This window comes from Apium graveolens, chromosome 7, assembly GCF_009905375.1.
Source record: "Apium graveolens cultivar Ventura chromosome 7, ASM990537v1, whole genome shotgun sequence".
Lineage (NCBI taxonomy): Eukaryota > Viridiplantae > Streptophyta > Magnoliopsida > Apiales > Apiaceae > Apium > Apium graveolens.
The window spans coordinates 230357343-230375230 of record NC_133653.1 but is presented as its reverse complement, the minus strand read 5'-3'; positions in this window follow the sequence as shown (position 1 = coordinate 230375230).

The following is a 17888-nucleotide window of genomic DNA, read 5'->3' as shown; positions in this document are numbered from 1 at the left end:
GATATACTAGGGCCTTTCCCCATGGCCACGGCATAACGGAAGTTTCTGATTGTTTCCATTGATTATTTCACCAAGTGGATTGAAACCAAGCCCTTGGCCAAGATCACAACTAAGCAGGTTGCACAATTCCTGTGGAAAAGTATTATGTGCCGGTATGGAATTCCCCGCATTCTAGTCACTGACAATGGAACACAGTTCAACAACGAGGAATTCAAGAAGTATTGTGAGGAAAATGAAATCGAGTTACGATTCGCATCTGTGGCCCACCCGCAAGCCAATGGGCAAGCGGAAGTGGCAAACCGAATAATCCTGGATGGACTAAAGAAGAGGATCGAGAAGTCAAAGAATAACTGGGTGGATGAAATACTCCCCATACTATGGACCTATAGGACTACCTGTAGAGTCACGACTGGAGCAACTCCCTTCATGTTAGCATATGGTGCAGAAGCAGTTGTTCCTGTAGAGATATCACATTCCTCCCCCAGGATTCAAACTTTCAATGCTGAGGAAAATGAAGAAGGGCAAAGGTTGGCCTTGGATCTAATTGATGAAGTACGAGATGAGGCACATGCGAAGATAGTGGAATATCAGAAAAAAGCTTCATTCTACTACAACCTAAGGGTTAAAGAAAGATTCTTCAAATAAGGTGATTTAGTTTTGAGGAAAGTGGAAGCTTCTGGTGTAGGGCAGAAAGGGAAGCTTGCCCCAAATTGGGAAGGGCCGTACAAAGTCAAGAGCGTTCAGGGTAGAGGAACCTACAAGCTGGAGACTTTGGATGGTTTTGAAGTCCCGAGAACTTGGCACGCACAAAACTTGAAGGTCTACTATGTGTGAGATAGTTAAAGTACGATTCTCACTTGTCAGTATGACAAGTAGGTTTAAAAGCACCTTGAAGCTTTGCTTGTTTAGGGTTTTTCTATATAGAAAATATGTTTATCAGGGTTGAACCCATCTTATGTAAGGTATCCAAAATACCAAGTTATAATATAAAATCTTCGACTTAATCTTGGCCTATTAGATTTGATTGCTTTATGAAAGATAAAACCAAGTTATAAACTTGAGTTTGAAAAATCAAGAGAGAAATACGTCAATACTTGGACAAAATATGAAAAGTCAATTACAAAGTTCAAACATTGTCTAATAAAGAAAAAATACATAAAAAAAACTTAGGCCTTGGAAGGCTGGGATTCGTCGGAACCACTATCCGAAGTCTCCTCGGATGTCTCAGTCATCCCCTCGGACGTCTCAGTCGTCCCCTCGGAAGTCCCCGTAGAGGTTCCATCAGAACTGCCTTCGGACGCTTTGGATGCTGCAGGAGACACTGGTTTCTGAGGCGCTGCCCTTGGAGGCTCTTCCACCCTGACCTTCTTTGCAACGGGCTCAGACTCCTCTTCAGAAGAAGCTTCCTCCTCTCCAGAGCTGGACTCAAGCTCCTTCCTCTTTTGGCCTTGGCTCCCCGATGGGCCGTCCTTGATCAGGTCAGCGAGCTTGTCTGTAACACCCCCAAGTGCTGGAACTCGCACAAGGCAAGGGAATGAGGACTGTTCAAAGACTTCTGGAAATTCATCCTGAATGGCCTCTACAGCAGCATCCCAGCCTTCCTTATAGCTAACTGGGTGTAGGAGGGCATCGTGCTCCACCATTAAGTCCTTAAACTCCTGAGTGTCCATCCAGCCGTCAAAGGCTTTATCCTTTTGAGCCTTCAGGATAACGTTTTCGGCCCGGGCTGTTTCCAGGTCAGAAGTGGAAGAGGCAAGTTGGGCTTCAAGGGCCTCTATTCTTTGGTTGGCCTCCTCCAACTTCTTGTTCGCGTCCTTCAAGTCAACCTTCCAAGCCTTGGCTTGGTGAATCGCCCCCTGAAAATGGGCGTTCGCCTACAAGAAACACAGCAAGAGTATGAGACAAGAAAATCAAAAAGGCAACTATGAAGGGCAAAGGAAAAAGACATACCGTCGCCAAAGCGTGAGATTCAAAAAGCTCGTTCCCCTCTAAGTCCTGTTGAAGGACAAAGTCTTGACAGTCCACCGGGGAGATGGAATATTTAGACCATTCCTTGGCAAGCGCTGTGCTGCCAACAATTGAATCCTTGCCCCGGATTCCCCAAGCAGGTTGAAAGTAAGACCCTGGCTTCTGCTTGGTGCGCAAAACTTGGCTGGGGCCTTCTTTGCCTGGTTCCATTGCTTGGAGCAGGAACTCTAGGAAGCGATCCCCAAGGCGCGGGTCTTTAAAGACCTTTCCAGCACGCTTCATCCTGGTTGTCTCCAGGTCTTTAGGCTTTGTAGCCTCCTCAATTTTCTCAGCCACTGCAACAAATGAGATAAGTAAGTTGATGAATCAACAAAATAGAAAATGAAAGGAATAAAAAGAGCTAGATAGGGAAGGAAACATACTCTTCTTAGGGACGGGAGAAAGGCCGCGTTCTACAAGAACGGTCTCCCTGATAAGGTCCCACGAATGGGAAGTCCCATTATCTTGCGTGAGGAGATTGAAAGCTCTGGTCTCCTCCTCAGACAAAGTAATATCATTTGGGCTCCCATCCACAGCTAGCCCAAAAGATGAGCGGAATAGGGTGCCCCAATCGCCACCCTCCCAACCGACGAATAAAAAATCTTTTTTCCACCCCAAATTGTTGTCAAGAATGGACTTCCCATTCACTATATGGGGAATAGTTGGGCGCTGGTTTAAAGAAACCCAACCCGGATTCTTGTCAGGGTTGTTCTTGAACTGAAAAATCTTTCTAAAAATAGCAACAGAAGTGGGGATGTTGTGCTTGGCGCATTACGACAGATAGCACAAAATGAGCCTCCAAGAATTAGGGGGGAGTTGGCAAGGGCTGATGCCCACATCAGCTAGCAGTACGGGGATAAATGGGTGGAACAGAAGTCTGATACCTTCCCGTAGAGTATCCCTGTAGACGCATAATGCGTCCTTCCTCCACTGACAGGCCCTGTCGGCCGGACCTGCAAGAACCAGTTTGAAAGGATCCTTGATTCTGAAACAGCTACTCAACTTTTCCAGTTCCTTTGGATCCCGTAAGGCACTGATATGGTTGTGCGCGTCCAGATGCGCATCGGACGGTACTCGTCACCTCGGGTGTTGATCATATCGATCAAGGAAGTGTACCTTGATCGAATAGGGAATTCGTTGGACTTTCTGGTCACGTTCATCTTGGCCAAACGAGTCATTTTCTGATCAGCCATCTGAAAAAAGGGCACATAAAGAAATAATTTTAAAAGCGCACGCTATGTAAAAACAGGCACAAGGAGTAAAGGGAGAAAATTTACCTGAAGAAATGCTCCTAAAAAAGGCTTTGATACTCCGACTTACTGTTATTGCTCTAAGATTCTTAACAGAAGAAGAAAGAAGAAGAATTTCGAAATGAGAAAGTGAGGAGCAGTAGACTCTCTTCACTCCTTTATATAGGAGGAAAAGTGAAGTTGAAGGGAAAAAAGCCCAGTAAGTATAGAGGCCCAAAGAAAAAAGCCCAGAAAAAGGAACGTTCCAGAATATTACAAGGAATTCTAGAGAATTCCAAACAGGGTATTTTGGTATATTAGCCCAGATTAATAAGAGGCCCAATAAGAGTAAAAAGGCCCAAATCCAATTAGGATTTTGGAGAGGCCCAATAAGAGTTAAAAGGCCCAAATCCAATTAGGATTTGGAAAAATATAATGCCATAATTAAAGCCATAAAAGATGTAAGGCCCAAAAAAGAAGGCTAGGCCCAAATAGAGGCCCAATCAAAAATGGATTAGATGAAAGCCCGAAAAGACCAGAATTCAGGTCAAATTTCAAGTTGTGAATTCTGCTCGAAATCCTTTGAACAGACACCCAAAAATAACGGGTATAAAAGGCCAGGATTCAGGTCGAATTTCAAGTCGTGAATTCTGCTCGAAATCCTTCGAACAGGCACCCGAAAATTATGGTTATAACTGAACTAGATTGAGGTCGAAATCAAAACCAGGATTGAGGTCGAAACCAAGACCAGGATTGAGGTCGAATCAAGCACAACGTTTTTTAAGTATGGGGTTCAGAAACCTAGAATTAAATCCAGATCGAAGAGTCGACTAGAATCCTGGTCGAATTCCAGGTAGTTAATCCTAGTCGAAACTTTTCGACCAGGAAGCAAATATGCATAGAATCTTCGAACCAGATCCAGGTCGAAGGTTCGACTAGGATCCTGGTCGAAATCAAGGTCGTGAATCCTAGTCGAAACCTTTCGACCAGGAATCAAATCAAGAACAAAATTTCGACCTAGATCGAGGTCGAAAGGTCGACTAGGATCCTGGTCGAATTCGAGGTCGTGGATCCTAGTCGAAGTCCTTCGACCAGGATTGCAAAGCTGGCCCAAATTTCGACTAGGATCCAGGTCGAAATTTTGACTAGGATCCTGGTCGAAAAAGGGCTGGAAATTTAAAAATATTTGTGGAAAATTGCAGAAAATTTGGAAAAATCCCGGAAAAAGGGAAAATTCCTGAAAAAATACCAGAAAATTCCTAAAAATAGGGAGAAGGTAAGAGAATAGGGAGAAAAGTTTTTTAACAAACCCTGGAGCCGCGTACAAGGTAAATCGTTGTAAACGTGTAGGTCGCTCCACACTTTACGCAAAACGATATACTGTAAGGGAATAAATGAACTTAACTTTCGCGAAATCTTATACGGTTTCCCAAAAGTTGGGGGGCAAATGATAGGGATAAATAAATCCTGATTACATAATTAAATATTACAGTAATTATAAATGGTTTGGGCTGCAAGGCCCAATAAGAAGATGTATGACATTCAGACCAAAAAGGTCAACACATTGATCAGGCCTGATGGACCAGATCAGGCCTGATGGAACAAAGAAGGCCCAAAAAGCCTGAATATTAATTAATTTCGTAATTAATTAATAAGGGAAAAATCAGCTATTGAGAAGAGTCCCGTTAAGGATATAAATCCTTGCAGATTAGCCTTAGAGGGACCTTAAAGGATAAGGAATCAGTTTCCTACTATTTAGGACTCCAAAGTCCATTCTAATTATGAGACTTGCCCACCAGGTCTCCTATATCAAGTCCAATTCAAGGGCCACCAGCATCTATATAAGGGGCCTCACCCCACAAATCAGAACTACGTTTTTTGGCTTGATTCTCTAATACATAGAGATACGTAGGAATCTCGTAAAGGCAGAGTTAAGCTACAAAACACGAGAGCAGCCATTAAAGGCCTTGAGCTCCCGAACCTTAGCAATAAATACAACAAATAATAACCTTAGTTTTTTATCCATAACAACATATGTGTCAAGTAACTATTAGGGTTTTTGCTGCAACAGAATAAGAAGCTTGACAAACAAGGATGAATAGGGATTCATTTGATGAGTTAAGACAAAGGTGGAATGTTTTCTTAGGGAAGCAGCCAGTCAAAACTTATAGTGCACGGGAAAGAATTGGGATGGATCAACTGACGAGAATAATGAATATCTTGCTTTCATAGCAATCTTTGAAGATGGTCCAACTCACATATCTTAGGTTTCAAATTCTTGAACCACTGCAATACTTTGCTCTCAATATTCAATGCATGATAAGATCATAGTGTTTAAATGTTTAACACTCGCACAAGCATGATAGCATCACACATAGATAATGCTGAACTAGTTCACTAGATTATTATTCTGGTAACTAGGATTGATGTTTAACTTGTGCATGTTACTTTAGAGGATCTTAGTATGTGTTTGAATATTTGTTGAACATGATTAATTGCTTTAGTGAGGTATATATTTTTCCAGCATATAAGACCTTTGTTTATGCTTACTCTCTGTATCCTATTACAATATGATTTATTCATTTGATCTGAATTATTTGTTAAGATGTATTAGTTTATATTTGGATTGAGATAGCTAGATGAGACACATCAACAGGATTGGACTAGATAGAATTAGTGATTTATTTTTTAATTCTGTTTGTTCCATATCATGCATGTCTTGCTTAATTCTTATGTGTAATGTTTCTAAATAAATGCCATGTATTCTTATTTAGAATTACAATAGGGCAAAGAATGCTAGTCCTCCTTATGTAAGGTTGGAACCATTTATCCCCTAACCTAGAGACAAATTTTTCAAGGGTATTAAAATGGAGAAAATGGTCAGTCAAAGATAATAATTAGCAGGATAAGGTTGCAGCTGTTGTTATCTCTGTTTATAATAATATCTCTAATCCATCTGGACCCAAACTGATAAGTTGGGTACCAAGAACTGTTAATCCATTTGTGAGTGTAGGGCATCACAGGTTAATTGATTCATATGTATTCTTGGTAATTCATACTCAAGGCATATGATCAAAGAAAGAGCCTCACAATCAAATGTGATTGACAAAAGCTATTCCGTCAATAATCTTTGGAGATGACGGCAAAGGTTTTCATTATGGGACAAGCTATACAGAAAAAGGGATGTCATCATGAATTGAACAATTGGTATCACTGATAACAACTAATCATTGGAGTCATTGATAACAACTGAAGCAACTTCCTTGCTGGAGAATCAAGGCACAAATCCTCTTATCAGACAGTTCTGCATCAAAGGACAAAATGTAAATTCAAAGAAGGATTAGTGTCTCATCTGAAGCAGGAAGATTGAGAAGCTTCCTCTGATTAAGAGTAAGTTAGAAGCTCTCACCCTTGAACATCAACGCAAGGAACTCTTTTGTAAAAAGGGTTTAGTGAGATGATTGCCTCATCTGGAATTCAGAAGATGATAAATTTGAGGCATGTCTGAAAGAGAAGTCAAAGACAACATCACATCAAAGTAAAGATATACCTTAGTGATGGTAGTTGACTACTCTTATAAAACAAAGTTGTTGTTCGTGCGTTCTCAAGACAAGACATCACAGATGGTGATTGATTACATCAAAGAAGATCAAGCTGGAAGCAACTGTAGAGACATATTCAGCACTGAGAGCTCCGTGTCAGAATGGAGTGGTACAAAGGAAGAACCAGGACTTGATTAAAGCTACAAGGAAAATATCAAGCTAATCAAGACTTTCTAAATACCAAAGGGCTAAAGCAGTCAACACAGTTTGCAATAAGTAAGATCAAGCCTTGATTAGGATGGATACATGAAGACCACTATTGATTTATTGGCCAATAGAACCAAACACTGGATAACCTGAAAGTGTTTGGAGAGAATATTCTACAGAAGCAAACAATGAAATGTTTTCAGTTGTTTGAAGATCTTGGCATTTGCAACTAAGACTAGTTAAGATATTTTCCATGGCTACTCAGTGGAGTATACAACCTACAGGGCATTTGTGGTTGATCAACAGAAGGTGATTAAAAGTCTAAGTGCACAGTTCAACAACTCCATACTTCAAGCTGTTAAGGGAGAAATTAATGGTATTGATGATTCATATCCAAGTAGTGTATAACACAACTCATTATTTCAATGAAGCCAGTCAGCAAGGGTAAAGATTTTCAGGAAATCCCAGTAATAGCTTAGGGGGAGAAAAAGAAGGATCAACTAGTCAGACACAACACTACATTGAAAATCAAGAGGACACTGCAAGAACATATCTGCTCAGACAAAGGGTTTGATATTAATGTTATTCCCAGAGTCTAGTTCTTAAGTAATCCAGATGGTAGAGTAATGATTAGTAGGGCTACTGAGTATAAATGATTATTTCTTTAGTTTTCTATTCTGAAGAAGAAACTAAGAAAATTATAGAAACTCTAATAGATCCAGATTGATTGGGTGATTGTAAAGCAAGATGAACTCAATCAGTCAGCAAGTAGACTGTAGGGAAGCTGGTATCCAAACCAAATGAAAGTATTGTAATTGGTGCAAGGATAACCAGAAGTCAAACTGGATGACAATGGCATTATTATGAGGGACAAGGTTAAGCTGGATGCTAGGTTATTATCAGGAAGCAATATCTGACAGAGAGCACCAGTGACGAGACTTAAGGATATTACAATATATCAGGCACCTGATGCACATTACACTTGGAATTGGACTCTAGTAGATGTGTACAAGTGTACTCCTGGTTGGTGAGTCAAAGGAAGTAGTCAATGCACAACAGTTCATGGACTTTGCAGTTGCAGATCTATTGGACTCTGTATATCTCTTCTTCACAATCTCACTTCAGATTGGTATGAACTAGTATACTACTCAAGCAATCGTCAAGGACATAGTATGGCACTCTAACTGAAGTTACAGTTTAATATGAACTAGTAGAGTCGTCATATTAATAACTTTCTTATCACTGGGCACACACATATTGTTTTATATGTGCAGTGATATAATGATAATGTTATATGTTAGTCTACTAACAAAGACTTTTGCAAGATTATTTGCTAAGTAATTGCAGAGTAGGTATGGATGAGCGTGTTGGAAAGGTTGCAATTCTTTTTGGGATTACTTCAAGGAAGCCATTAGAATAATTCTTTTAGGAGCTCAAGCAAGCCAAAAGAACAATTCTTTTAGGAGCACAAGTAAACCAAAAGAATGATGGCAATACAAGTAAGTTAAGGATCTTTTGAAGATGCAAAATTTGAAAGATTCCGAACATGTCAAGACTACTTACCAACAGAAACCACTAAAGCTTGATCAGTGTAACTCAGGTAAAATGACAAGCTGTAGAGGTATGACAAGCACACTCTTTTACTCAAATGCTAATAGACAACTTGTAATTTTCTCAAGATGCCAAAGTGCAAGGTTCCAAGTGGATCTGTTATGGATTAAAAACTAAGGTATATAACTGCTGTATTTATTACTAAGGAACGTGAGCTTCGAGACTCGATTTGACTGCTCTTGTGTTTCGTGACTCAATCTGCCTTAACAAGATGCCTACATACCTTGCTGATTGCCAATGATCAAGTCAAAAAACGTAGTTCTAATTTGTGGGGTGAGACCCCTTATATATATGTTGGTGGTCCTTGAATTGGACTTGGTATAGGAGACTTGGTAGCCAAGTCTCAGAATTAGAATGGACTTTGGAGTCCTAAATAGTAGGAAACTGATTCCTTATCCTTCTAGGTCCCTTAGAGGCTAATCTACAAGGATTTATGTCCTTATTGGGACTCTTCTCAATAGCTGATTTTTCCCTTATTAATTAATTACGAAATTAATTAATATTCAGGGTTTTTAGGCCTTCTTTGTTCCATCAGGCCTGATCTGGTCCATCAGGCCTGATCAATGTGTTAACCTTTTTGGTCTGAATGTCATACATCTTCTTATTGGACCTAGTAGCCCAAATCATGTATAATTAATGTAATATTTAATTACACAATCAGGATTTATTTATCCCTATCATTTGCCCCCCCAACTTTTGGGAAACCGTATAAGATTTCGCGAAAGTTAAGTTCATTCATTCCTTTACAGGGTATCGTTTTGCGTAAAGTGTGGAGCGACCTACACGTTTACAATGATTTGCCTTGTACGCGGCTTCAGGGTCGTTTAAAAACTTTCTTTTTATTTTCTTACCTTTTCCCTATTTTTAGGAATTTTATGGTATTTTTCAAGAATTTTCCCTTTATTTTCGAGATTTTTCCAAATTTTCTACAATTTTTTACAAATATTTTTAAATTTTCAGCCCTTTTTCGACCAGGATCCTAGTCGAAATTTCGACCTGGATCCTAGTCAAATTTTGGGGCAGCTTTTCAATCCTGGTCAAAGGATTTCGACTAGGATCCACGACCTGGATTTCGACCAGGATCCTAGTCGAACCTTCGACCTGGATTTTGGTCGAAATCTATGTCCTTTGTTTCCTGGTCATAAGGTTTCGACTAGGATTTACGACCTAGATTTCGACCAGGATCCTAGTCGAACCCTCGACCTGGAATTTGGTTGAAATTTCTGTGCTTATTTGTTTCCTGGTCGTAAGGTTTCAACTAGGATTTATGACCTGGATTTCGACCAGGATCCTAGTCGGACCCTTGACCTGGATTTTGGTCAAAATTTCTGGCCTTGTTCTCAAAAAATATTGTGCTTGATTCAGGAATTCAACCTCAATCCTAGTCTTATTTACCTGGACTTCGACCTCAATCCTGGTCTTTTTTAACCGTAATTTTTGGGTGTTTGTTCGAAAGAATTTGAATAGAATTCACGACCTCAAATTCGACCTCAATCCTGGTCTTTTTTACCCATAATTTTTGGGCACCTATTCGAAAGAATTCGAATAGAATTCATGACCTCAAATTCGACCTCAACCCTGGTCTTTATTGGGCTTCTTCCTAATTCAATTTGGATTGGGCCTTGTTGGGGCCTTCTCTTTTTCCAAATCCTAATTGGGTTTGGGCTTTGATTTGGGCTTTGACTTGGGCCTGTATTCTTCTAAATCCTAATTGGATTTGGGCCTCTATTTTTCCAAATCCTAATTGGATTTGGGCTTTGATTTGGGCCTCAATTTATAATTTCCTTTAGAATTATTTAGAATGCCTGGAAATATTCTGGAATGTTCTAGATTCTGGGCTTTTTTCTTTTGGGCTTCCAACTTTCTGGGCTTTTTGTCCCTTCATCTTCGTTTCCTTCCTTATATAAAGGAGTGAGTAGAATTAATCACTCCTTACTTTCTCATTTCTGAATTCTCCTTCTCTCTTCTTCTCTTAAAGATCTCGGAGAAATAATTGTAGGTCGGAGTTTTTTGAGCCCCAAATCCTTCACTTCAGGTAAAATACCTTTATCTTCTATTCTTTTACCCGTTTTTACTTGTTTTTGCATAGCTTGTGTTTAAAATAGTCTTCTTTTGTGCCCTTTTTTCAGATGGCTGATAAGAGAATTACACGCTTGGCCAAGATGAACGTGGCCAAAAAGTCCAGTGAGTTCTCCATTCGATCGAGGTACACATCCTTGATTGATATGATCAACAGCCGAGGGGATGAGTACCCATCTGACGTGCATCTGGATGCGCATGACCATATCAGTGTATTCCGGGATCCAAAGGAGCTGGACAAGTTGACTGCTTCTTTCAAAATCAAGGAGCCCTTCAAGCTGGTTCTTGTGGGTCCGGCCGACAGGGCCTGTCAATGGAGGAAGGACGCACTATGCGTCTACAGGGACACTCTAAGGGCAGGTATCAGACTCCCCTTTCACCCATTTATCCCTGTTTTGCTGGCTGATGTGGGCTTCAGCCCTTGCTAACTCCCTCCAAACTCTTGGAGGTTGATTCTGTGCTACCTGTCACAATGCGCCAAACACAACGTCCCTACCTCGGTTGCTGTTTTTAGAAAGATTTTTCAGTTCAAGAACAGTCCCGACAAGAATCCGGGGTGGGTTTCTTTGAACCAGCACCCAACCGTTCCCCACATAGTGAACGGGAAGTCCATCCCTAACAACAATTTAGGGTGGAAGAAAGATTTTCTGTATGTCCTTTGGGAGGGTGGCGATTGGGGCACCCTATTTCATTCATCTTTTGGGCTAGCCGTAGATGGGAGCCCTAATGATATAGTTTTGTCTGAGGAGGAGACCAAAGCTTTCAACCTCCTTACTCAAGATAACGGGACTTCCCACTCTTGGGATCTTATCAGGGAGACCGTTCTTGTAGAATGTGGCCTTTCTCCCGTTCCTAAAAAGAGTATGTTTCCTTCCCTCTCTAGTTATCTTCGTTTCTTCCACCTTTTACTTTGCTAATTTCTCAACTTACTTATCTTATTTGTTGCAGTGGCTGAGAAGATTGAAGAGGCTACAAAGCCTAAAGACCTGGAAACGACCAGGATGAAGCGTGCTGGAAAGGTCTTCAAAGACCCGCGCCTCGGGGATCGCTTCCCGGAGTTCCTACTCCAGGCGAAGGAAGCAGGCGAGGAAGGCCCCAGCCAACCTTTGTGCACTGAACAAAAACCAAGGGCTTTCTTTTCCAGCCCGCTTGGGGAATCCGGGGAAAGGATTCGATTGTTGGCAACACAGCGCTTGCCAAGGAATGGTCTATGCATTCCATTTCCCCGGTAGACTATCATGACCTTGTCCTTCAACAGGACTTGGAGGCTAACGAGCTTTTTGGAGCTCAGGATCTAGCGACGGTACATTTTTTACTTTTGGCATTTATAGCTTTTTCCGTAATTTTTCTCGTTTCTCACTTTCGCTTTGTATCTTGTAGGCAAATGTCCATTTTCAAGGGGCAATTCACCAAGCCAAGGCTTGGAAAGTTGGCCTAAAAGATGAAACAAGAAGCTGGAGGAAGCCAACCAGAGGATAGAGGCTCTTCAAACCCAACTCGCCTCATTAACTTCTGACCTGGAAATGGCCCGGGCTGAGAGTGTTATCCTCAAGGCTCAAAAGGACAAAGCCTTTGACGGCTGGATGGATACTCATAAATTCAAGGATTTAATGGTGGAGCATGATGCCCTCCTATATCCAGTCAGCTACAAGGAAGGCTGGGACGCCGCTGTGGAGGCTATCCAGGACGAGTTTCCAGAAGTCCTTGAACAATCTTCCTTCCCTTGTCCTGTGCGAGTTCCAGCGCTTGGGGGTGTTACAGATAAACTTGCTGATCTGATTAAGGATGGCCCATCAGAAAGCCAGGGCCAAGGCCAAAAAAGGAAAGAGCTTGAATCCAGCTCTGAAGAGGAGGAATCTTCTTTAGAGGAGGAGACCGAGCCTGTTATAAAGAAGGCCAGGGTAGAAGAGCCTCCAAAACCAGCATCCCCCAAGGCATCTAAGCCATCTGAAGGTAGCTCCGAGGAAACCTCTGCGGAGACTTCTGAAGAGACTTCCGAGGGTCCGACTGAAGAGACGTCCGAGGAGACTTCAGATAGTGGTTCTGAAGAATCTGAGCCTTCTAAGGCCTAAGTTCTTTGTATCTCCTTTTTTAGACAATATTGAACTTTGTAATTTACTATTTTTACTTGTGTTGTCCAAGTATCATCGTGTTTTTTTCGAGTTTTTGAACTCAAGTTTATAACTTGGTTTTATCCTTCTCAATGCATCGATTTAATAGGCTAGAATAAGCCGAACGCTTTTTATTATAACTTGGTATTCTTGATATCTTACATGAGATGGGTTCAACCCTGATAAAATCTAAACATATCTTCTATATAAAAAATCCTAAGCAAGCAAAGCTTCAAGGTGCTTTTAAACCTACTTGTCACTCTGACAAGTGAGAATCATGCTTTAATAGTTTTACACATAGTAAACCTTCAGGTTTTGGGCATGCCTAGTTCTCGGGACTTCAAAACCATCTATAGTCTCCAGCTTGTAGGTTCCTCTACCCTGAACGCTCTTGACTTTGTATGGCCCTTCCCAATTTGGGGCAAGTTTCCCTTTTTGCCCTACACCAGAAGCTTCCACTTTCCTCAAGACTAAGTCACCTTGTTTGAAGAACCTTTCTTTAACCCTTAGGTTGTAGTAGAACGATACTTTTTCTGATATTCCACTATCTTCGCATGTGCCTCATCTCGTACTTCATCAATTAGATACAGGGCTAACCTTTGCCCTTCTTCATTTTCCTCAGCATTAAAAGCTTAAATCCTGGGGGAGGAATGTGATATCTCTACAGAAACAACTGCTTCTGCACCATATGCTAACATGAAGGGAGTTGCTCCAATCGTGACTCTACAGGTAGTCCTATAGGCCCATAGTATTGGGAGTATTTCATCCACCCAGTTATTCCTTGACTTCTCGATCCTCTTCTTTAGTCCATCCAGGATTATTCGATTCGCCACTTCCGCTTACCCATTGGCTTGCGGGTGAGCTACAGAGGTGAATCGCAACTCAATTTCATTCTCCTCACAATACTTCTTGAATTCCTCATTATTGAATTGTGTTTCATTGTTAGTGACTAGGATGCGGGGAATTCCATACCGGCACATGATATTTTCCCACAAGAATTGTGCAACTTGCTTAGTTGTGATTTTGGCCAAAGGCTTGGCTTCAATCCACTTAGTAAAATAATCAATGGCTACAATCAGGAACTTCCTTTATGCTGTGGCCATGGGGAAAGGCCCTAGTATATCCATTCCCCATATAGCAAAGGGGATGGGCGAGTTGATGGTGGTCAGCATCTTGGGGGGTTGTCTAACGACTGGTGCGTGCTTCTGACAGCGGTCACACTTTTTCATATATTCTTTGGCATCAGCCATCATTTCTGGCCAATAGAAGCCTATATGGGTTATCTTATGAGCTAAGGCCCTGCCCCCCAAGTGTTTCCCACATATGCCTTCATGTACTTCTTCAAGAGCCAAGCGTGCCTCATCGGGCCTGAGACACGTTAAGTAGGGAACCACGAAAGATCTTTTATACAGAATTCCATCTATCAAAGAGTATCTTAATGCTCGAACAACCAATTTTCGTGCTTTAGTAGCATCGTTCGGCAACAACCGGTTTGAATATGAGTCTTAATGGGATCTATCCATGACGTCCCCAGACCTATAGGAGCTACAAGCTTAACATCAATGCTTCGTGTCTTCAAGACGCGGAAGTACACACTTCCTAAACTTTCCTCTATCTCAGATGAAGCAAACTTTGATAATGCATCTGCCTTAGCATTTTCCTCCCTTGGAATGTGCTCAACATGGCATTCATCGAATTGGGTCATCACGGCCTTTACTAGGTGTACATACTTAGCCATCGTATCATCCCTTGCCTCAAACTCTCCCTCCACCTGGGATGTGACCAGCTTCGAGTCTCCACAGACTTTTAAGTTCTTGACTCTAAGTGTCCCTACTAAGCCAAGACCAGCTACCAGAGCTTCATATTCTGCCTCATTGTTTGTGGTTGGGAAGTCTAACTTCATGGCATACTCAATTAAGAACCCATCAGGGCTTTGTAAAACCAAACCTCTTCCACTTGAATTTATTTTTGATGCTCCATCAAAATAGAGAACCCAGTATTCTTTCTCCTTATCAACCTTTTCTTTGTCCTCCTTATCAACTTCCTTGTCTTGAGGTATGGTATCTTCCTGCCCCCGACTTCTTGGTTGGGTATAGTACATTCCACCACGAAGTTAGCCAATGTCTGGGCTTTTATTGCCATTCGAGGCTTATATTTGATGTCGAATTCTCCCAGCTCTATTGCCCATTTGATCAGTCTCCCACTAGCCTTAGGACGATGGATTATATTTCTCAAGGGTTGATTTGTTAGAACCTCAATTTGATGAGCCTGAAAGTAAGGACGTAGCTTTCTTGAAGCCATTACTAGAGCTAAAGAAAACTTCTCAATGGTTGAATAATTCAACTCAGCTCCATGCAGAATTTTGCTGACATAGTATACGGGTTTCTGGATTTTCATTTCCTCCTTAACCAACACAGCGCTCAAGGCATTTTCTGATACGGCCAAGTACAAGTATAGAACCTCGTTCAAAACTGGCTTGGCCAACAACGGGGCTTGAGCCATATATTTCTTCAATTCCTCAAATGCCTTCTGGCTTTCCTCACTCTATTGAAAATCTTTGACCTTCTTTAAGGACTTGAAGAACGACAAGCACTTGTCTCCTAACTTGGAGATGATCGTCCCAGCGCAGCAACCCTTCCTGTGAGCTTCTGAACATCTTTGACAGTTTTTGGTGGCTCCATGTCCAGGATTGCCTTTATTTTATCGGGGTTGGCCTTGATCCCTCTCTTGGAGACCATCAATCCCAAAAATTTTCCAGATCCCACTCCGAAAGAACACTTCGTAGGATTTAACATCATCTTGTGGTACCTCAAGACCTCGAAAGCTTCCCTCAAATGGGTTATATGATCAGTCTTTACTAGACTCTTGACTAACATGTCATCAACATAGACTTCCATAGTCTTGCCAATAAGATCCTTAAAAATTTTGTTTACCAACCTTTGATAGGTGGCTCCTGCATTCTTGAGACCAAATGCCATAACAAGATAACAATAAACACCAAAGTCAGTGATGAATGATACCTTTGGAATGTCATCCTTATGCATCTTGATATGATTGTATCCACTAAATCCATCTATGAAGCTCAACATCTCATGCCCAGTAGTGGCATCTATCAAAGTATCGATCCTTGGTAACGGGAAACAGTCCTTAGGACAGGCATCATTTAGATCAGTGAAGTCCACACACATCCTCCATTTTCCATCGGCCTTCTTCACCATTATAGGGTTTGCTAACCACTCCAGAAATTGAATCTCCTCAATGAAACCACCCTCTAAGAGCTTCTCCACTTCCTGTTTTATAGCTTCTTACCTTTTTGGAACAAAACTTCTTTTCTTTTGTTTCACTTTCATCATGGGGAAATTTCACACCCTCCAGATCAGAATCATCAAAAGATATTATTACTCCTGTCCTGGCCCTCTTCGGGGCTTCCCCAACAATATGCATAACTTCTTGGGCATACGCTTTCCTGGAGTTCTTGGATAACCCAGCAGCAGTTGGTCCTCCAAAAACTGTGTTTATCACATGCCCTCGGGGTCGTGGTCCTCTGAAGATTGTATTTATCACCGATCCCCTAGGATGGGGATTCTGCCCCTGATCGTCTTGGTCCCTCCTACGATCTTCAAAGTTCTTTCTTCCATTGCTATTCCTATCCCCTCAATCTCCAGTGTACTTGTTCAACCTCTTTTTTCTAATAAGGAACTCAATTTCATCTTTCAGTTCCCTATAGTCATCGGTGTCATGATCGACATCCTTGTGAAATCTACAATACTTGCTCTTAGCTAACTTGGCAGGGTCGGCCTTCAAGGGCTTAGGCCAGCGAATATCTCGATCTTTCTCGATTTCCATTAAAATTTGGCTCCTTGGAGCATTCATCTTAGCATACTCAGTAAATTTTTGTCCAAGTCCTCCTCTCTTGGGAGTTGAGTCAGGATTTTGGTCAGTTCTAGGATACTTGTCCTTAGCGATGTATTCCATATCGGTCTTCCGTTTCTTGCCTCCAGCGGGCTTGTTGCTCATGACTGTTTTTCTCATGCTCTCTTCCACCTTGATGCACTTCCCGACCCTATCTTGGAGTTGCAACATGCTCTCAGGGGGGCGCTTGGCCAAGGACATCTTGAAGAACTCATCCCTAGTTCCCTGTTGCAGTGCTATCATGGCTACCTTATCATCAAGGTCTGGGACTTTTAAAGCTTCCTTCATGAAACGATTCAGATAGTCTCTCAGGGATTCCTTCGCTCCCTGTACAATGCTCACGAGGGATGCTGAACTTTTCTAATAAACTCTCCCACTGATGAACTGCTTAATAAAAGCCTGACTTAATTCTTTAAATGACCCGATAGAGTTCGGGGGCAGACGACGATACCATCTTTGAGCCATACCCGACAGGGTTTGAGGAAAGGCTCGACACTTAATAGAGTCGTTCACGGACTGCAACAACAGTGCATCGGAGAATGTCCTGAGCGGGATCTCCCGTACCATCATAAGCCTTGATAGTGGGCATCTTGAATTTCCTTGAGATGTGGGCATTCATTATATCTTCAGTGAATGGTGGAGTAGGATCATCAGGATCTCCGAGGGGAAGAAGATTGCTTGGATCAGCTCTTGGGACTACAGCCCTTCTTCGTGTCGGACCATCCAGGTCTATGATTGGGGGAGGATTTCTCCCCCTAGGCGGTAATGGGGGCCTAGGAACCTGGTGCGCCTCCAAGTCACGCTTCATCCTTTGAATCTCAGCCTCATGGGCCTTGATTCTCTCCTGCACTTCTTGGGGATTCACCCCTCGGGTGCTCCTAGGGCGTTGGTTACCATTAGCCATCGGTTCTTTGCCAGCACGTCTCCTTCTTGGGCCACTTTGTCATCCGAAGATTCAGAATCTCTCACAGTATAAGGACCAGAAAATTCCTGATCATCAGGGATAAGAGCCAAACCTTGTATATAGGGGGCCGATCGCCCTTGTGCTTCACTCTGCCCAGCATGTCCACTTCCTCCAACCCCGGGATAAAGGGGCATCCCATATGGGGGGTTAGTAGTCACAACAGTTGAATACTCATACCCAATGGGTCGAGAATTCACAGGTGCATGTAGTTGTTGAACTTGGGGAT